This window comes from Saimiri boliviensis, chromosome 13 (assembly GCF_048565385.1).
Source record: "Saimiri boliviensis isolate mSaiBol1 chromosome 13, mSaiBol1.pri, whole genome shotgun sequence".
In the NCBI taxonomy this organism is placed as follows: Eukaryota; Metazoa; Chordata; class Mammalia; order Primates; family Cebidae; genus Saimiri; species Saimiri boliviensis.
In genome coordinates this window covers 21,657,590-21,679,607 of record NC_133461.1, presented here as the reverse complement: position 1 = coordinate 21,679,607, position 22,018 = coordinate 21,657,590, and positions in this window count along the sequence as shown.

Sequence of the window (22,018 nt, the reverse complement as noted above, 5' to 3'; positions counted from 1 at the left end):
GTAGCTGAGCCTTTAGTCGGATTCCTGCCGTTTTGCAGAGAGGTCTGTGAGTGGTCGTTTTCATAAATCGCAAAGTAGGAGTGGAAGCAACCTCCCCTTTTCCTAGCTGCACCCCAAAGCGCAACTCAGCACTGAGCCTGCTGTTCACCCCTGGGGAATTGCCCCAGGAAAGCCACGTCATGGAGCCTCCTCTCCTCCTCCACTGCCGGTCTCTGCAATCAAGAAGTCCGACAGCAAGCAGGGCACCCCCTGTGCGCTGGGCTGTTGGACTTAATCAGGGCCATGGTCCAAATGCAATGCGTGGATCAGGGCAGCCCCCAGGCCCCGTGGTTGGATCTGAAGCTCCTTCATTCCACAAATACTTTTCTTTATGTATATTTCTTTTAAAGTTTGAAATATTTCAAACACACAGAAAAGCACACAAAGAGTACTGTAGGGCTCCCATGGAACCACCACCCAGAAATAACGATCACGTTGATATTTTGCCAAAGGGCTTCTGGTCATTTTTTAAAGAACTAAACTGTTATAGAGTAGGAGAGCACCAGCAACCCCAACCCTATCCTCTGCCTTCTCTGTCCTTCCTCAGGGAACCTCTCCCCTGATATTACTGGACTCCTTTCCTACCCAGGTTTCATACGTTATCTATGACATAGCCATAAACAATATGTATTATTGTTTTTATCCATGTCCAATCAATATTTATTGGATGCCTAGTATGCACCTGCCACTGTCTTAGGCTTTGAGGATAGAGCAATGAAAAAACCGAATCCCAACACTGGAGCTGAAATGCTAGTAAGGAGGACAAATGAAAAACAAGCAAGTAGAGTGTGCTGAAGAAAAATCAGCCAGGAGTGCAGTCCACTGCCCTTCTCGGAGTGGGTGCTGTCTTCCTATCATCTTATGTTTTGACTTCTCATTGGAGGTCATTTTTCCTGTGGGCATCCCTTTCCCCTGGGTGGTGGAAATTTACAGAGAGGTTTTACGTTTGCTTCTGCTGGGAGCACCAGGGGCTTATCGTTTTGTGAATGGTTTGTATAGATACTTAGCCTGCGGTATACATTTGGACTTCGCCTCTACAGGAACTAGTCTTGGGATGTCAGTATCACATGGTAGACGGTTTTTCCTCTGATACCCTAGGCCGGTGGTATGTCTCCACTCCCCCAAGCCATGAAGAGAGATTTTCCAGCCTTCTTTTCGTGGAGGCTGCAGGTTTTTTTAAGGGTTGGGAAGAGGCAGGGTCTTGGGTTTGCTCCCTATGTCAAGCAAACCTGGGCTCCAGGCCAAGTGTGAGGTTTGTGTGCCAGTCACTGGGGCCAAAGGCCAGGACCAATATTGCTTTTTTACCCCATTCTGTAGTCTCTTTATGCCTCTGGCACTTGCAAATCTTTCTTTCTTTCTTTTCAGCTTGGCTATAAATTTAACTCATTTTTTGGTTCTCTTTTATCCAGTGCATCTATGTGTTTGGAGGAGGAGCGGGGTTCATTGTCAGCTCTGACTACTATGCTACCAGGAGTTTAAACCATCCCTTTGTTGGTTTGTCTCAGGCCCTTAAATCTTCCCTTTGATCTCTAGCCTTGTGGTTAAAAGCACTGATTCTAGAGCCATACTCTCATGGTTAAAATTCTGGCTCCATTACTTAGTAAATGTGGACCTGGGGAAAGTTAATTAGCCTCAATTTCCTCATCTGTAAAGTGGGAACAATCATAATACTGACATCCTTATATTGTTAGGAAGATTAAATAGGTTAGCTTTGATAAAGTGCTTAGAGTTGTGTCTAGAACCTGGTAAGTACTGGCTATTATTAGTTTTGGTGTAAGGTCTTTATTGTTAGTTTGCTCTTAATAAAACACTCAACTCTTTGGAAAATAGAAACCATTAGGTTAATACCATGTATCTAACCTCTAGCATGTTTTGTTTATTCAGTTCTACTAGTTGTCATTTTGGAGAAGAGACAAGGAATCTATAGGAAGCAGGATCTGCGGGAAAGCTGTGGTAGGAAAGGATAATCCTGGAGGCTGAGCTGTCCAGGTGTGGCCCTGGAAGGCAGTGATCTTGCCAGCATGGGGGCCTATATTTCTTTGATAAATAAATAAATATTACTTTAAGTTCTGGGATACATATGCAGAATGTGTAGATTTGTTACATAGGTATACACATGCCATGGTGGTTTGCTGCACCCATCAACCCATCATTTATATTAGGTATTTCTCCTAATGCTATCCCTCCCCTTGGCGCCCCCCACCCCACCCCCTGACAGGCCCCTGGTGTGTGATGTTCCCCTCCCTGTGTCCATGTGTTCTCATTGTTCAACTCCCACTTAGAGTGAGAATATGTGGTGTTTGGTTTTCTGTTCCCGTGTTAGTTTGCTGACAATGATGATTTCCAGCTTCATCCATGTCCCTGCAAAGGACATGAACTCATCCTTTTTAATAGCTGCATAGTATTCCATGGTGTATACATACCACATTTTCTTTATCCAGTTTATCATTGATAGGCACTTGGGTTGGTTCCAAGTTTGCTATTTTGAATAGTGCTGCAATAAACATACATGTGCATGTATCTTTATAGTAGAATGATTTATAACCTTTTGGGTATATACTCAGTAATGGGATTGCTGGGTCAAATGGTATTTCTGGTTCTAGATCTTTGAGGAATCACCACACTGTTTTCCGTGATGGTTGAACTAATTTAATTTACACTTTCCCTTCATGCTAAAAACTCTCAATAAATTAGGTATTGATGGAACATATCTAAAAATAATAAGAGCTGTTTATGACAAACCCACAGCCAATATCATACTGAATGGGCAAAAGCTGGAAGCATTCCCTTTGAAAACTGGCACAAGACAAGGATGCTCTCTCTCACCACTCCTATTCAATGTAGTATTGGAAGTTCTGGCAAGGGCAGTCAGGTAAGAGAAAGAAGTAAAGAGCATTCAAAGAGGAAGAGAGGAAGTCAAATAATCTCTGTTTGCAGATGACATGATTGTATATTTAGAAGACTCCATCATCTCAGCCCAAAATCTCCTTAAGCTGATAAGCAACTTCAGCAAAGTCTCAGGAAACAAAATCAATGTGCAAAAATCACAAGAATTCCTATACACCAATAATAGACAGAGAGCCAAATCATGAGTAAACTCCCATTCACAATTGTTACAGAGAGAATAAAATACCTAGGAATACAACTTACAAGGGATATGAAGGATCCCTTCAAGGAGAACTACAAAACACTGCTCAAGTCCAATAAGAAAGGACACAGACAAATGGAAAAACATTCCTTGTTCATGGATAGAAAGAATCAATATGGTAAAAATGGCCATATTGCCCAAAGTAATTTATAGATTCAATGATATTCCCATCAAGCGACCATTGACTTTCTTTACAGAATTAGAAAAAAAAATTACTTTAACTTTCATATGGAACCAAAAAAGAGCTCATATAGCCAAGATAATTCTAAGCAAAAATAACAAAGCTGAGGCATCGCACTACCCTACTTCACTATACTACAAGGCTACAGTAATCAAAACAGCATGGTACTCGTACCAAAACAGATATACAGACAAATATACATAATTTTAAATTTCAAAAGATGTTTCAACTTTTGGCTCTTTCCTGTGATTTTGAGAAAGGAAGTCTCTCTTTTTTGCTACAGTCTTTGTCTTGGCCACTTTTCACTTCCTGTTGGATAGTGTCTAGGAAACATTTTAAGAATTCCTGTGAGGTGCAAATGTCGCTGGTGAGCCTCTCCTCTTGGTATTACGAATTAAGTGCTCCAGCCCCAGAGGCTGTGCTTCCTGGGCTTTGCTGTAACCCAGTTGGATGTGTCAGGCTGCAGAGATGTTTGCTACAGCCACTCCATAAAAGCTAGGAATCTTAGACCTGGGCCCTAGTGTCAATGTCAGGGAATGAGAATAATTGGATACATAGACTTCCATTTTATGCCTTGTTGAAAGCCAATATTGGTGAGCATGGGTGTTTTCCTTCCAATAACAAGTATTCATTGAGCATTTAGCAAGTACCAAACATTAGCACTCAAAAGGCAACCACTGTTTCCAGTGTCTTACACAGTTTTCTAGAATTATTTGATACAGGCAAACACACACACACACACACACACACACACACACACAACAAATTGGCAACATAACACACACACTGTTGTGTATCTTGCTTAATGTTGTATCTTGTAGGTCTTTCACAGTGCACACATACTTTATTATAGCTGCTTCATTCTTTTTTAATCACTGCAAAGCATTCTACCACATGGATACACCGTAATTTATATCAATAATCCCCTACTGATGGACATTTAGGTTGTTTTAAATAATTACCACAAAAATGCCATGCACAATCTTGTATACACATTGTTTCACAGATGTATAAGGATGTATTAGGAGGATCAGCTCCTAGAAGTGGAACTATGTGATTCTTCCTGCTCTCTTTTCTTTAAAAAACAATTTACATACATCTTTTCTCAAGTTGGCAAGCAGCAGAAACATGTGCTATTAAATGAACTGGTAGGATATAGGAGGACAGTGTGGCAGAAAGCACTGGCCTGAGGATGGGGTCCCAAGGTCTTCGTTTCAGTCAGGTAACTATCTGGATGACCCTGAGCATGCCTTTTAATTTCTCTGAACCAGGCGTCCCCAAACTACAGCCCGCGGGCCGCATGCGGCCCCCTGAGGCCATTTATCCAGCCCCCCGCTGCACTTCAGGAAGGGGCACCTCTTTCATTGGTGGTCAGTGAGAGGAGCACAGTATGTGGTGGCCCTCCAATGGTCTGAGGGACAGTGAACTGGCCCCCTGTGTAAAAAGTCTGGGGATGCCTGCAGTCTGAACCATAGTTTGTTCATTTGTGAAATGAATCATTGGGTTATTGAAGGCTGGGGATGAAACATTTATGAACCTATGTACTTTTTTTTTTTTTTGAGGCAAAGTCTTGTCTGTCACCCAAGCTGTAGTGCAGTGGCACAATCTCGGCTTACTGCAACCTCCACCTCCCAGGTTCAAGTGATTCTCCTGCCTCAGCCCCCAGGTAGCTGGGACTACAGGTACATGCTGACATGCCTGGCTAATTTTTGTACTTTTAGTAGAGACATAGGGTTTCACTATGTTGGCTATGCTGGTCTTGAACTCCTGATTCATGATCCACCTGCCTTGGCCTGCCAAAGTGCTGGGATTACAGGTGTGAGCCACTGTGCCCAGCCATCTATGCACCTTTTTAGAACATTTACTGAGGTTCACCATATCTTTCCCCCCATACTCCTAGGATCTCCTTGCCCAACCACATGAGGTCTTGGTCTTGGGTTTTATTAATTTCTGAGAGGTTGGCAACCACTCCAAATGGCGAGCTCCCATTTTGTAAGAACATGTGGTACAGTGAAAAATAGGGCTGGAGAGGTGAAGAGTACAATCTGGGCTCTTGCCCCAGCTCTGTGACATTGGGAAGTTATCTTCTCTTATAGAACCTCATTCCATTTTTGAGTGGATAAGCCCAGTGAGGTTTTGAAGTTCCAAAAAAGGGCAAAGCCTCATTTCTAACCTTTTACATAAAGGACTTTTTGCAGAATAAACATGCCTTCTGTGTTCAATTTTCAAACACGACTGAGTCCCTATAAGGTTCCATCCTTCCTATGGCCAGTGTTTGCTCACGGTGGTGGTGGGTCAACTAGAGGAACTCCAGGTAGACAGAGGAAAGAGAATTGCTGGTAGGAGAGATTAGACTTATCCCCATAAACCAGCATGGCTATTAGTGAAATATTTTCTCAGAATTTTCTCTGTGGTGTCATTGCGACAGAAACCATTTATTACCTGAAGTATGTCCTGAGCCTTTCTGAGAGTAAGATTGTTCAGAAAACACTGACCTTAGGGTAGGCACCAATGGAAGACCTGAGCAACCCGGAGCAACTCCATGTGTGGGAAGCTCTTAGTTGTTCAGTGATCAGCTTTAATGACTACTGGCAAAAGGAGAACTTCATGAATGAACAACTATTACTGCCTGGTAATGGAAGTGTAAACATTACCTTAATGAATGAACTTTGCCAATAGTATCATGTGATAAATATTTTAGCTCAAGTTCAGCCTAAAGGAAAGATCAAGGAAGGTTGAGGGAGGCCATACACAGAGAAACAGATGGGGTCTTAGCAAAAGGATTTGAATGATGAAATTTTGCAAAGTTGAGAAACGTAGATGAATAGAACTTACCGTTGTGTAGAAGCTTCTTAAAGTCTCACCTTTGAACAGAATCTTATTCCATCCTTGAACTGATTTGCCACCATAGACATTCCCATTTTCTTTACTATTCAGGCTAGGGAGAATCTCATACTCGCACAATCCTTGAATGGGAAGGAAGCTCAGGTGGCTTCTTAAATTGAAGGCTCCTTCTGCCTTCAGGCCATCTGAGGCTACTCTTCTGGGACCCAGCCCATGCAAGCTGCTGGGAAAATGGTTACTATATTGGTCAGATCTTGTCCAAATCAAGCCCCGAAGACACATGCTTGGACATCTTTGGAAGCTCAGTGTATGGGAAATTGGCATCTCGGTCAGACGTTTCACCCTGCAGCCATGATATGGAGCTTAACTGTTCTCACTTCCAGTGCTCTCTTACCTGATCCAGCTCCTTCCCCGTGACGGCAATGCACCCTCCCCACCTCTGTCCTTGCTGTCTCAGTCATTCTATGCTTACAGACTCCCTGGTCATTGATCCCCTCGGGTTAGGCTTCCAGTGGCGCTAGTTCTGGGCTCTCTCCTGCTAACCAGAAGCCTTTTCCTATCTGTATTTGCCCCATGTCCAGATGCCAGGCTTGGAGATTGAGGCTTTGGGAAGGGAACTGCTGGGTCACTCGCAAGAGACCCAGTTGTGGGCTTGTGAAGGGAGGAGGTTCTTTGTGCGACCATAGCCATCCCTTCTGTCTGTCTGTTGCGTTCCTCTCCTTGGTTCTTTTCCAGCTCCTTAGACCCTAATTTTCACAGCTCCCCCTGCATGGCTGTGTCATCCTGCTGGTTGACTTCACTCACTAGTTGGCAGCAGGGATGACCCATAGCCTCTCATTGGCTGGCCCCACTTTGTTTTAAGTTGATGTTGTAACTTTAGAGCTTAGCCCTTTTCACATTGCCTCTGGCCTCTCCCATGGCCCAGCCCCGCTCTGTGTATATGAGTGGGGTGGGGGAACCTTTGTCTTCCTCTCCTTCAGGTTTCCATATGGTGGAGTGGTGCTGGGGTGAAATCTTGGTCTGCTCTCCACCTCCTCCATGCTGTGTGGTGCAATCAGCTAGAGTCTGGATTGATCTGTGAAGCCACAATTTCCAGAGGCAGGATCCTTCCACAGAAACAGACAACATGGGCCCATCTTTCTTGCCCTCCCTATTTTTTCCTGCCCTCCGTTACATTGTGCTTTCTCTTCCAATTCCCAGCATCTCCACCCAGGTTCATTCACGTTTGGGTGGCAGGCAGGTTTCTCTGCAGGTTCTCCAGACGAGCCTTCTCAGATCCTCACACTTTGGTTTTAGTAAGAAATACTTTTATCATTTTTAGGCAAATTCGGTCAGGTTATCAACTGGACAGAACCTGGGAGGGAGAGAAAACTGAAGAATAGGATCTCCACATTTCCAGGAGGTAGCAAGAATTAAGATGCCACTGCTTGCTTCTCTGCTCTGTTGGTAACTCCCAGAGATTTGCTGATTTAACTCATTCTGATAGCTTCCTGGCTGCAGCCTCCAGGAAAGTGACCTTCTGGTTTATAAATTCTGGGCTGGGTCCAGTGGTTCACTCCTGTAATCCCAGCACTTTGGGAGACCAAGGTGGGCAGACTGCTTGAGCTCAGGAGTTTGAGACCAGCCAGAGCAACATAGCAAGATTCTGTCTCTACAAAAAATACAAAAATTAGTTTGGCATGGTGGTCACCACACCTGTGGTCCCAACTACTCTGGTGGCTGAGGTGAGTGAATTACTTGAATCCTGGAAGTCGAGGCTACAGTGAGCTGTGATCATGCCAGTGAACTCCAGTCTGGGGACAGAGTGAGACCCTGTCTCAAAAAACAAACAAACAAAACATAAATCTGACTTCCTTCCTAAAGAAGTCTTCCTGTACCCCTTTGGACTGGGACCTCTCCCAAGGCACATAGTGGACATTGGTGCTGCGTCCTCTTTTGCAATCACACAACAGCAACCTCTTCCTCCCTTCCACTTGGCCATCTAGAACAAAAGACACCAGCAAGCATCCATGTTCTGGTTCCGAGGGGCATGCCATCAGGATTCTGCAGTGCTGATTTCAGCACCATCCTGCTGGACTACAAAAATGTCTGGTGCCTTCTGGGCATTTTATGTGCTTGGAGGAGTGAATGCATCAACTTGGGAAATCTTTGGCTGCTAGTGCCATCGGACCACAGCCCGCCCTGTGATGACCTTTCCCACCGCCTTCCTGCAGACACAAAGCAGGTCCCCAGAGACGGCTGTCAATTGCAGCAGGCACCACATAAAATCAGGTTCTGGTGTTGCTGAAGAGCTTCACCTTGCCTTAATACAGCAGCCAGGAGGAGGTTTGCCGGGACGAGACAATGCCTTCCTCTTTGTCTCCCTTCCCAGCTCTATCTTTCTGCCTGTTTCTGACTTTGTTCTTTGTTAGAAAGGTCCAGAGTGGCGGAGCAGTGGCTGCTGTTGTGCAAGGCATGTAATTTTGACCCCTTCTGCTCCTAAAAAATCAATACTCCTTTTGAGCCTCTGTGTCGAGTGTTTTATAGAAACCCTCTGAGAAGCCCCGATCTGTAAAAGCTGATATTATCTGATGACCCTTCTCATACTTATACACTCGTTTTTTCACAAAATATTTCCAGAACCTCACCTTCCTCTATAGCTGAGACTCTACTGTACATGTCTGCTTTGTGACATGCAAGTATTGTACATCTTATCAGTTTGGATGGAAAACTCCTCATTTACATACCTGAAGGCTCTGGGGTGTAATAAAGGTCATTGGCTGACGCAGGTGCCCTCAGCGAGATGGGAGCCTGAAGTAGCACCATCGTGTTAGCCACAAGCCAGAGAGTCAGCTGAGGGCTTGCTATGGAGTTGAAGAAAAATTCATCAGCTTGAGAATGTCACCTGTTGTTGGTCCCAGCCTTCACCAGTGTTGCCTCAAAGATAGAAAGCACTTAGGTTTGACCTTTCCTACTGTACATGTTGTATCTCAAGAGGAGAAACAAGACATCACCAAATTACAAAGTTCCAGAGCTCAAAGGGACTTCAGAGGTCACATAACGGAGATGTTGTGAACTGGTGACCAGATGTGTTCCCATGATGGACATGTCTTTTTTGACCTTTGACCAGTGTTTGATCTTTGCAGATTGTTTCTTGGGTTGCTTGTTTTAAGCTGAATTAATTGCCAATTTTTTTATATAGGGAGATTTCAAACAAAAATAAAGTTTGAGAGATTTTCTTGAAAAATTGGAATCTCCAGCAGCTCTGTTCCTATTCTTGAGAAGGAATAGGTGAACAGTCCTTCACAGCTCCAGCAGCTCTGTTCCTATTCCTGAACAGTCTTTACCCAATGGCCTCGCTCACTTCTGGTGAAGGCTGAAGGCCCCTGGGCTGGTAGACCCTACCTAAAGTCAGCACCTCCCTATTTTCCCATATGAAATCACAAGATCGTGTTATAGAAGGTGAAGGTGACCACTTCCCCAACTGTCACAGGAACTAGGTGGCAGAGCTCTTGCAGAGTTCTGATTGAGGGGAACTATGTCTGTTGTATGGGTCCTTCAGTGTGATTGTTCTTGTTTCCAAGATCATCGTAAGAGCTTTGTGATGACGTGGCCTGTAGAGATGACTTCTTTCACTCCTGAAGTTGCCTCCAGACAGCTAGGCAGTCAAGTCTCTGATTTCTGTGTTTGTTTCCCACAAAATATTATTTTCTTAATGCATTAAAAAATAATACTGGGACTTTCTTACCACCAGATCTATCCTGCAAGAAATGCTAAAGGGAGAAGTCTGTCCCTCACATTGAAATGAAAAGAAGCTAGATGACCAGATGTGGTGGCTCAAACCTGTAATCTTGGGCTTTGGAATGTGAAGGGGGAGGGTAACTTGAGGCCAGGAGTCTGAGACAAGCCTAGGCAACATAGAGAGACTCTGTCTCTACAAAAAATAAAATAAAATTTAGCTGAGTGTGGTGTTGTGTGTGTATAGTTTTGGCTACTCAGGAGGCTGAGGCAGGAGGATCATGTGAGCCTAGGAGTTGAAGATTGCAGTGAGTTATGATAGCATCACTGCACTCCAGTCTGGGTGACTGAATGACGCCCTGTCTCTAAAATAAAAAGAAGAAGGTAGGCAGTAATATTAAGCCATATGAAGAAATACGGGTCTCCAGTAAAGGTAAATAAATGATCAATTATAAGGCTAGTATTATAAATTACGCTTGTAAATTCACTTTACATTTTCTACATGATTTAAAAAAGTAATGCTAATGGAAACCAGATAAAATCACACAGAAGAAAACCAATCACTCATAATTGCACTATTCAGGGAAAATTGCTGAGCAACTTATTGGGCTTACTGGTTATTTTAATATTTGATTGGTATCTTACTGTATACGCTCATCAGTTCCCTGTCTGTTTCACTCCACACTGTGTTAGAGATATTCTTCCATGTCACTATAGTCATTTTTACAGCAAACTTCTCTAATGCTTTTAAGGTTTCCACAGCATGGATGCGCTGCAGCTGATGGACTTGTATGTGGGCTACTATCAGCTACCTTGGGAGGGGGGCCTATCTTGGGTAACATCATGAAACTGCCTTCTTCCCTCTCTCACTCTGTAGCACCTGCCCCTAATTCTCACTTTATATTGTAAGGCCTGACATTCCTTTCACCTGGTACCCTGAGGTCTTTGAGCCTCACACAGCCTCAAAGGCCGAACTGTGAATTTCCCTGCTCTTCCCAGATATGCCCCCATTCGGCAAAGAAAGGCTCCTGCCAGCATAGTTCCCTCAATGGCTGGGTTAACTGCACTCTACCTGGTCCTCAGCCCAATGCATTTCATGCCCCTCCCAGCCTGCAACATTATTCAAACAGGCTTATCACATCCCCCTGCGGAACCAGGGCATCTCCCCCTCTTGTTACTATGAAGCTTGCCTCCTATAGTCCTTGGCAACTCACTTTTCTCTGGAGTGCAACCCCATGTGATCCTGCATGGGATGAGCTGTCTTCCTCCTCCAGGCTTTGAGTCTATGTGACAAACTGCTGTCAACCTCATCGGTCCAGTGTCAATGGTATGTTTGGCCATCCCGGAACCCTACAGCAGGAATCCTTCCTTCATCAATGAGGTGAAGAGGAGACAGACAAGATGCTCTTGTTCTGCTCCACCCACTGTTAAGATAGGTTTTAGACAGAGATTGAAAGCTCATTCCTTCTAACGTGAAGATTTAAAGAGGTTTAAATATTAGCTCTTGTGTATGGGGGGGACATTTTAATAGGGATCAACATTTGATTAAAATCAGAAGAACAGAGTTATACCAGGGCCTAGGAATGAGGAAAGAAGGGAAATCCCAACTCAGTGGTTTCCTGTGTCCGCTGAACGTAGTCCTTGGCTGGTTCTTTTTGTCTACTTCAATCAGTGACTGTGCTCAGAAACTGTGGGGCCCATTTCAGCCACTGGCTGAGTGATTTTGGGCAAGGAACCTCATATCTTTGAGCTTTACTCTCCTTATCCCTGAACTAGTAAAACCAATACCTGGTCCTCCTTTGCCATTGGTGCCCAGTGTGCCTGCCATTGGTGCTACGTCTGCCCTCTTCTCCTCTTCCCATCTGTCTCTCATTTTCTCGGCACCTGCCAGGCACCAATCACATTGCCTCATTCAGCAAATATTGAAACAGCACTAATAGTGTGCCAGGGACTGCTCTTGGTGCTTCACTTTAATTGAAGTATGCCTATAAAATTAAAACTGCAACAACAATAAGTGAATTCTGATTGTTTCAACAAAAAGAAGGCAGCATTCTGAGGTAGAGAGAGTGTTGTGTTGCATTTCAGACAGACCCAGATTCCAGCCCTGATATTTAGAACTCAAGCAGTGCTAGGTGGATTGCAGCAGTGAGCCATGCAGAGAAAAAATATCCTTGGTCCCCACTCTTCCTAGCTTCATGACCTTGGCCAGCACTGTAATCTCTCTCATCTTCAGCTGTCTCATGTGCACAATGGGCATATGGATACTTACCCTGGGGACAATTGATAGGACTGCTGCTAATCCTATGAGGTCTTTACTGGCACCCCATGCCTGGTCACCAGCCCCTTCTGCCCCGTTACCCCAGGGGATATGACAGTGCCTTCCTTTGTACCATGTGGCCCTATGGACACCTGTGTCTGTACTTGTCACATGAGTATTACATTTGCCCTCATTAGGTTGCAAATCCAGACATCAGAGACCGGCACCTTTCTTTATGACTCCATGCCTGACATTTAGTAGGCACTTTTGAATGCTTGTTGAAAGCCCCTAGTGCAATGGCTGTGGTTGTTAAAAACTCACACACTGGCATGAAGGCATGCAAATCTGTGCCCCTCACTAAAGCTGTCACTCTGGCTATCCGGTGGAGCTGCCATTGCTCAAAGGGGTTGGCTCAGAGCTCAACCCTTGGCCATGCTTTTGGGCCATTCTTTAACCACCCAAAAAACTTGTCTTTTTCCTTTGTTTTATGTCAAATCTTCTACTCAAAGAAAAATTGCCATCTTCTTTAGTTATAAGTTTTAATTCTGAATCTATCAACGCCAAGGACATCCTAGTCTCTAGAGATGTAAAATGTTCCATACAGTTACATTGCTGTTATCTAGCCAAAAAGCCACAGCCAAACCCACCCTCAGGGATGGAAAATTGTTGCCACCATTAAGAATTATCCAAAAGAACACTCAACAAGCAATGAAAGAAGTTCCAGAAGAGACATTAATATGTTTTGAACAATGGGATGTCATTAGAAAAAGAAAGTAATTTGAGGGAAAGTCTTTTCATTTAAATGAATGAAAAAAAAAAACCCAACCCCATTGCTTACAGTTACCCTGTGCCCCAGAGAATAGAGGGGAGAAGGGAGCGAGCTCAAGGAGCAACAACACAAGTGTCCAGGAGTAATAAGACCTATGGTGGTTTATGCGCCAATCATTCTCCCATACTTCCTGATTTGTGATTTCCTCCACTTGTTAGTGGGAAGGGGAGCAACCCTTCTTAGTGGTCCTATTTGTGTCCCAAGATAATTGATACAAATACCTCCTCCAAATAGACTTTTCCCAGGGGTAGCGGGAGTGGCCATCCAAGCAAGGCTGTTGGTATCCCTGGACTGAGCCATGGATACAGCAAAGAGGAGCCAGGATGGACACTCATGAGCAGTCTTCGGAAGGCACCAGGGAGGGAGAGGTTCTTCCATGTGTGGGTCTCAGGATGGCATCAGGGGAAACTCAGGGGTTCTGTTGGACCAGGAAAGCCTGGGAGTACTTGGAGGTGCCGATGGATCAGAGTGGGGAGGGACATGGGGCCACCCTAAGCTGAGGGAGCAGGGCTAATTACTTATCAACTAAATGGCTCAACTAAAAATGGGCATAATCAAGGCATAGTTTGTGGACTATCCATTTAGAGCATCGGGAGTTCTAATTCAGTATCACTCATTCTCCATGTGACCTTAGATGTTGTTAAATCTCTCTGTACCTCAGTTTGCACATTGTTAAAAGCAGAGGAATATACATGACTTGTGTATCTCACCAGATGGTTCTGAGGATAGAATGACCTATTCCATTAGAAAAATTATTCATTCATTCATCCATCCTTCATTCATTCAAACAATCATATATTGGGACCTCTGGGCTTCCATCAAGAGCAGGGGGTGAGGAAAGATGTGGATATGAAATTTCATTCAGATCAAGAACTCTAACCAGCTCTATTAGGAGAAAGAATTGGAGAATAATGACTAGAGATAATCGAGCATTGGCTTTGGAAATGCTCTCTTGGCCCCTAAACTGCTGGTAATTTTATCTTTTCTCTCTTTTCATTAACTGTTAAAAAGGTAAAATCTCAATATAGATAGAGCGGCATCTCTGGTAAGAAAGACAGGCAGGAGCAGAGCAAAACTGGGCTCTGGGTTGGAGTGCCGAGGCAGTTCCTGGGGCACTGCCCAGCCCTCATCCGTGGCTGGCTTGCCTGCACTGCCCCTTTCTCTTGTGCAAACCCCAGCACTCCACTAGGAGATCGGAGAGCTTGGCCTCTCACTTCTCTGGGCAAAATGAAAGAATGCTCAAGGCGTGGACACACCTAACTTAGAGGTTGCATCATCCCCTGAGAGTCAGCTTAACTTACTTTGCAAAGATCCCAGAAGGAAGCCTCCCAGCCTCCCTTCTCTTGGTTGATATTGGTTAAAAGACCTAATTGCTTTGTCTGAGCTCACATCCTTCCCTTCTGTTGGTTGATGTTGATCGAAAGATCAAATTGCTTAGTCTGAGCTCACACCCTTCCCTTCTCTTGGTTGATATTGGTCAAAATGCCTAATTGCCTTGTCTGAGCTCACAACTCTCCACTTTTTACTGGGTTCTTGGGAGCAGGACAGTTGCTAGGAGCCCCTAAAGGAAGATTAGGATGAGGTGAAAAGGTAAGGTCTGGAGCTGTGTTTACTCTCCCACGGCAACTTGTGTGACCGAGAGAATGAATGAGGAGGCAGCAGATAAGGTTAATCAGAACAACAAGCTCATTGCTTCTATAGGGACACTGGTTACAATCCTAGTAAACGCCAAGAAATTTTTTTTTTTAGATAAAGGTAAAAAATTGTGGAGTTTTCTTACTATTGCATTCCCTCAGAAAATTAGGCCTTTCAGAAGATGACTTGACCATTGTCTGTAAACATAATTAGTCTGGAGTCCCCGCCACACGGTAGTAAAGATGCCTTCAAAAAAAGCACCAGGGAGATTGAATGATTACATTAAGGGAGCAAATCCATGTATGATAAAGTTTTATGAGCTCTTTTTCCAAGAAAAGGGCTCTGTAAAAGCAATATTTTATTATCCTTGTTCCAAGGCTCAGAGAAATGTAACCTCCCTTATTCAACTTGAGAGTTTGTGACTATATCCATTCATGTGTATCTTTTAAAAATGTATTTTTTTTTTCAATAAAATACCCATTCTGGACAATAGCTCAAAATTTCTCTCATAATATAGCAAAAGTTTATTGTAGCAAAGCAGACATTAAAATATTAATAGAATATGATCTCTTGCTGAGATTATGAGAGTTCCTTTGTTGTAGGATTTTAACAGTCAGTTCATAGACTTTCAGGGAACAGGCTAAAAGCTGACAGATAGGTTAATGGTGCTCTGAGCACACTGTTATCTTTTCCATAAGCACAACTGTTCAGTAAAATGAAAATTTCTGTTCCTGGTGCCCTACCTGTCCTTGCAGCTAGGGGTTTACAGTCCAAGACAGGCAGATAGCAGTTACGAGTAACATCATGCTGTTCTTATTAGACAGCTGAACTAATGTAATGCAGGCCAACGTTTTACTGTAGGTAAAGGAAGCATGTACCTACATATAGTAGATGAAAATGAAATTATAGGAGCCATACATTAGTGCCAGTCATCACTGGTCTTCTGTTCTTCATTGAGAAGAACATCCCAAATAAAATGTTTCTGTTGTTTGACTTATTTTGCTGAAGGATAAGACAGAGTTTGGGAGGTTGAGGAAGGGGTGGTTCTATGTCTTCCAGAGTTTCATCCCAATGATTGGGAGGAAAATATAGTAACTAGAAGACCATTGCTCTTCATTTCTAAAGGGTGTAAACTATTCCCAGGGCTCATTACATTGAAACGTCATGGAAGTTCTGCTTAACTGTATTAGGCATCTATTGCTGCATAGCAAATGAACCCTAAACTTAGTGACTTAAAACAACAATGAACATTTATTATCTCACACAGTTTCTGTGGGTCAGGAACTCAAGAGTGGCTTGGATGGAGGGTTCTAGCTTGTAGTCTCCCATGAGCGCGAATGACAGTTGGGACTGCAGTCATCTGAAGACTTGACTTGGCTGGAGGATCTGCTTCCAAGATGGCGCACTCTTGTGACCAGCAAGCTGGTACTGGCTATTGGCGAGGTGCCTCACTTCTTCCCAACACTTGGACTTCCCCATAGGGCTGCTTGAGTTCCTCACAGCATAGCAGCCAGGTTCCTCCAGAGTTAATGACCCAAGGGAGAGCAAGGAAGAAGCTGAATGTCTTTTATGACCTAGCCTCGGAAGTCATACTACATCCTTTCTGTAATATTCTACTTAGCAGTATAGGTAAGCCTTGTGTGGGAATGAAAATACACAAAAATGGGAATACCAAGAGGTGAGAATCACTGGGAGCCATCCTGGAGGCTGGTCACCATATTAACTTATCTGATTCTTCACCCTGTCTTCTACCCATGGTAGCAGTATTTTTCTAAATGTTGTTTTGTGTTTTCCTCAAGATGGTATTAATAAAAGGCATTTAGCAAAAACAAATACCTACCCTTACCTTACCCTTACCATACACGATACACCAACGCTACCAACAACAACCTTCCATGGCGAAAATAAACATGGTAAACTATGTTGGGAGATTTGCAGTTCACTTGTGATAAAAGCTTTGAAGTGCACTAGTAAGGAGATGTGTTCAAACTCCCAGCATTTCTTAAACTCATTTTACATTGAATTCTCCTTCAAGGAATATGTGAAACACCGTGACCATAAGGACATAGTTTGATAAAGGTCTTTCTGGGGTTGTTCCATGTTAGGGGCAATCTGTGTTTAAGTTTGGGAGCCTGCCCAAGAAGGTCTCTATGGCTCTGTGACATTTTTGTGGGGATTCCAGTGGTGTGGGAGGGGACATCTGTTTCAGAAACCACCTATTTCCCCCCCCCACCCCCCTAATAATTGCAGTTCCAATATTAACCCTTTATTGCAAGCAATCATAAGACTTTAGGTAAAATCATCCAAAAATTAGTTGAGGTTTCTCCTCTCACCCATTTTGTTTTAGAAGAAGGGTTTTATTCTTGGATGTCATATGTGTTGCATTTCTCCTTAATGAAGAAAAGAGACCATGGTAGTAGCAGTCTTCCTGAAATACCCTGGGTCTCAGGGAAGCAAAACGGCATGGTGGTCAAGCACACAGATGCTGGGGCCCGAGGCCTTCACTTCCCAATGCTGCTGTCCCATGCATAGCCTGAGTGAGCTCAGGCAAGTCCCTCTAACTTGTTTATGGCTCAGTTTCTTTTTTTTTTTTCTGCCAAATAAAATAAAATAAAATAACTTGCCTCACAGAGCTGCGAGGAGCATGTGAACTGCAACTGATAAGGTCCTCGTCCTGTCCTGCTGCTTTCCCATGGCAGAGTACCAGAGAGCATTCAACCGTGAGTTCTCATTGAAAGACAGGAGGTAGACTAGAACGCATTGAAAGACTGGTGGCTCTATCATCCCCACAAAAAACTTCTTATCTCTGAGTTGCCAGAAGAGCAGAGAGGCAGGTGAAAAAGTCTTGACCAGACGAGAATGCAGGAAAAACTAAAAGATGAAAGAAGTCAGCAAATAACCAGGAAGAGGAATGGGCCCGTGAAAGGGTGTGTGTGTGTGTGTCAGGAGTATGTTGGATGTCGCGGGCACCAATTTTCCAGTGACTTGGTGTCTTTATCAGTGCATAGGAATGGTGCAGTCTTATTGTTGAATTGCAGAGTTAAAAGAAATGTCACAGATTAGCCAACCTGAAGCCTCATTTGATAGTTAAAGGAACAGAAAACTACATTGGGAAAGCATGCTGCCAGTAGCCCATGGACTGTCAGACATTAATCCAGGCTCTTGGTGCTGGGGCCTGGGCCATATTTTGCAAATAAACACGCCTTACATGAATTTTAACAATCTCCTGCTAAGACAAAATTTTCCTGATAATACAGGTGCCATAGCATTCTCTTGGATGGATGCTGCGTGCTCTATCTGACAAACCCAGATTCTAACAAGTATCACAGGTCAACTCAGTCACAGTCATTGGGTGTCGGACTAGCTGTCTACTGAGGGTGGGGTTAGAGCTTCATAGTTGCCAAAATCTGAGGGAAACCTGGTTCTATGTGTTGTTACAATGACATGAGCTTTTTTTCTTTAATTAACTTTATTGAGGAATAATTTACATATATTAAAACACAGATTTTAATTATATAGTTTGGTGAGTTTAGAGAAATGTATACTTCCAAGTAACCAACACTTCAGTCAATAATTAGAATATTTCCCTCACCCCAGAAAATTCTCATGCACCTTTGCAGTCAATCACCTCTCTCTGCTCCATACGCACGCCCCCAGAAAGCACTGATCTCATGTGACATTAAGTTTTAAGTCAACTGAAGTTGGAATAATCCTGGCATGACCCAAGCACAGTTCTGGTGCTCTGGGGAAGAAGGGGCAACTCTGTGATCTGCTCAGGAGACAGAGGAAGCAGTAAAGCTGCAACGCCCCTTGTATGTCAACTAAGGCCCAAATGACCAGGAGTGTGGTGATTTGACAAGTCTGGAGGTCACTGCGGGCCAACACGGTCAGGGAGGTCTTGCAGGTCCGAGAAGGGTCTGCGGAAGGTGGCAGGTGTGGATGGCTTGGTGTGAGAAGGGAGGGACAAGAAGGAGGGCAGGCAGCCCAGCAGGGGACGAGGCAGTCAGGGGCTGACCTCCAAGGTTCACTGCCCTTTTGTGAACTTGACGAAGAGTTCTTGGCTGGAGGGGGGCGCAGGATTCCTGCCGAGCAGCTGCAGGATGGAATGAAGTCTGGAATAGGAGGATCACGTTGTTTCCATCATTATTGCATAATACAGCATATGTTGCATTAACATACATTATTTACTATATAAATGCAGGTTTAAAAAAATGTCGGACTATGATCCTGCTGCCCTTTTGCTTTTGAAAATGGTATTGGTGCCTCTCAGCCCTTGGCCAGCCCTCCTGGGCTTTGGGGAGCCTGAGAGTGTGAGCATTTGCCAAGCCTCTAATGACAGGGGCCCATTAGAGCACATGGCTAGATTCCTGGAACCACCCGTTAGATTAAGAAATGGAGCTGTAGAATTAGCTTTATGCACACCCTGCCAAGGAGGGACCCGCGTTCTCATGGTGGTGGTTCCCTAGAGGTTGAAGCAGACAGGGAGGCCGCATCCAGGTCATTACCACCATGTCGCCATGGCGGGCGGGCTCTGAGTAGCCCTCCCCACCCCACCCACTCCCATGCCAGGCAGTTCAATTCCTGTGGCCACCAGGGCCCCACACTGTCAGCAGCAAGGGGCCTTACACAATGAAGATAAGGAGGAGGGGGCAGGCATGTGAAATCATGAACAAACATGAGAACCTACTCCGTGCCAGGGACCAGACTAGAGGGAGGGTCAGACACCATTCCTGCCCTCAAGCAGGGTGATGGAGGAGGAATGAGGCCAGTTAACATCCTATGGTAGATGAGAAGTAATAAGGGTCCTGTTCTAGGCTACATTGTTTCCTCTTCAAATTTATCTATTGAAGTCCTAACCTCGCTTTATGAAGGTAATCAAGATAAAGGGAGGTAGTTAGGGTGAATCCTAATCCAGTATGACTGGTGACTTTAAGAAAAGGGGAAATCTAGACACAGATAGGCATAGAAGGGAGATGACATGAAGAGACACAGGGAGAAGACAGCCGCCTACAAGCCGAGGAGAGAGGCCTGGGACAGATCCTCCCCTCATGGCCCTCAGAAGGAACCAACTCTGCCAACATCTTGATCTTGGACTTCCAGCTTCCAGGACTGTGTGACAATATGTTACTGTTATTTAAACCAGGGGTCCCCCGGTACTGGTGTGTGGCCTGTTAGGAACCAGGCTGCACAGCAGGAGGTGAGTGGCAGGCAAGTGAGCATTACTGCCCGAGCTCCCCTCCTGTCAGATCAGCGGGTGGCATTAGATTCTCATAAGAGCATCAACCCTATTGTGAACTGCGCATGCGAGGGATCTAGGTTGTACGCTCCTCATGAGAATCTAATGCCCAGTGATCTGTCACTGTCTCCCATCACCCCAGATAGGACCATCCAGTTGCAGGAAAACAAGCTTGGGGCTCCCACTGATTCTATATTATGATGAGTCGCATAATTATTCCATGATATATTACAATGTAATAATAATAGAAATAAAATCCACAACAAACACAATGTGCTTAAATCATCTTGAAACCACCTCCACCTGCCCTGCACCAGTCCGTGGAAAAACTGTCTTCCACGAAACTGGTCCCTGGTGCCACAAAGTTTGGGGACCACTGCTTTTAGCTCGTAGTCTGTGGTAATTTGCTACAACAGCCCCAGGAAATGAATGCAGACCCTATGGGAGAACACCTGAAGGGCTCTTGAGCAGAATGAAGGGTCAACGAATGTTGCTGGGACTGAAGAATGTCTAGGCTGAGATCTGAATGACAAACAGGAGGCTTCCAGTGGGGAGTGGAAGAGGTGGTGTCAGTGAAGAGGGAAGAAGGGACTTCTGGGCAGAGGGGCAGCCTGGCCAATGGCCCTGCAGCTTGGGGGACCCTTTGGGAATTGCAAGTCTGTGGGGCTGAGCAACACTGAGTCAGAAACCCAAAGGAGGGTGATATACTTTGGGTCTCCTCCAAACTTCCTGTTGAATTGTGATCCCCAATGTTGAAGTGCAGCTTAATGGGAGGCGAATGGGCCATAGGAGTGGATCCCTCATGAACGGCTTGGTGCCCTCCCTGTGGTGATGACAGAGTTCTCACTGTATGATTTTAGTTTAAAAAAGCCTGGCACCTCCCTGTTCTCTCTTCTGCTCCCTCTCTTGCCAAGAGCCACACCTGCTCCCCCATCTTGCACCTTCCGGAAAATCTTCCTGGGAGCCCAGCAGATGCTGGTGCCATGCTTCTCGTACAGCTCGCAGAACCATGAGCCAAACACACCTCTTTTCCTTATGAATTACCCAGACTTGGCTATTCCTTTATAACAATGCAAAACAGACCAGTGCAGAGGGCACCAAATGCCAAGGGAAGAAAACAGGCCTGAGGATGAGAATGTTCAATGCAAAGCAGGTTGCTCAGCATGGGACTCTGGAAGTCCTTGGAAATGCCCCTATCTTCTACTGGCAGCTTCCTCCCCAGATTCTCACTTCAGACAGCAGGGTTGTAAACCTGGGCCACTGACCTTGTCTACACATTTGTCACCGTAGATCAAGAACAATATTTTTTCTGTAGTGATTGATTTATGTGGGTCTCTTGGATCAGGTTAATTGTCAACAATAATGTGAGCTCCTACTGCAAGACAGGGAGTGGGGTTATCAGCACACTGTGTTACCCACAGTTCTTCAGACTGAGTGCTGTGGATGATGCAATCCTATGTTGACTTGCTCCTGGCCCTGCAGGGCGGTTGGGCTCACCTGCCCACAGACAAGGCACGATGACTGATTGCCTGTCGTCAGTAATCAGCTTGACATGGAGCCAGCAAACTCCCAAAGTTAGATTAGGAGGTGAGGTAATTGGCTGAGGACTTTGGATTTTATTTTATTAATGTCCAAACAACAGGGAAGCTTTCTGAATGGAAACCAGCCAAAATATTTGGCCTTCAAAATCCCTTCCGGGGTCATGGAGGTCTGCTGGTAAAGGGTGGGTCATAGGTTGAACAAAGCCAGTGGGTCATATGTATCTCCATGAAAGTGCACAAAAATCAGTTCTCCTGCCAAGAAAGGAAATGTACAAAAAGTGAAACATCATGGGATACTGAGAGGACAACGCAGCACTTGCTTGGCAAATGAGCAGAAGTAGAAGGCTGTTAAAACTCAGAGTTCTGGCCTGCAGTTTTTGTTTCTCAGGAAGGTCACATGAGAATGAGCAATGAACTTTCTCAGGCCTATTTCTGGACAGTGGATCCTGTTTTATCATTTAGAGAAAGGCAGGACTGTTCTCTAATGTTTTGTAGGCTGTCAAGAGGGAGGATAAATCTGAGACTGCCTTTAAATACTGGGTTTCAATTGCTTCCTTCCTTTCCAGGGCAGATATACAGTCTTCTGGTATG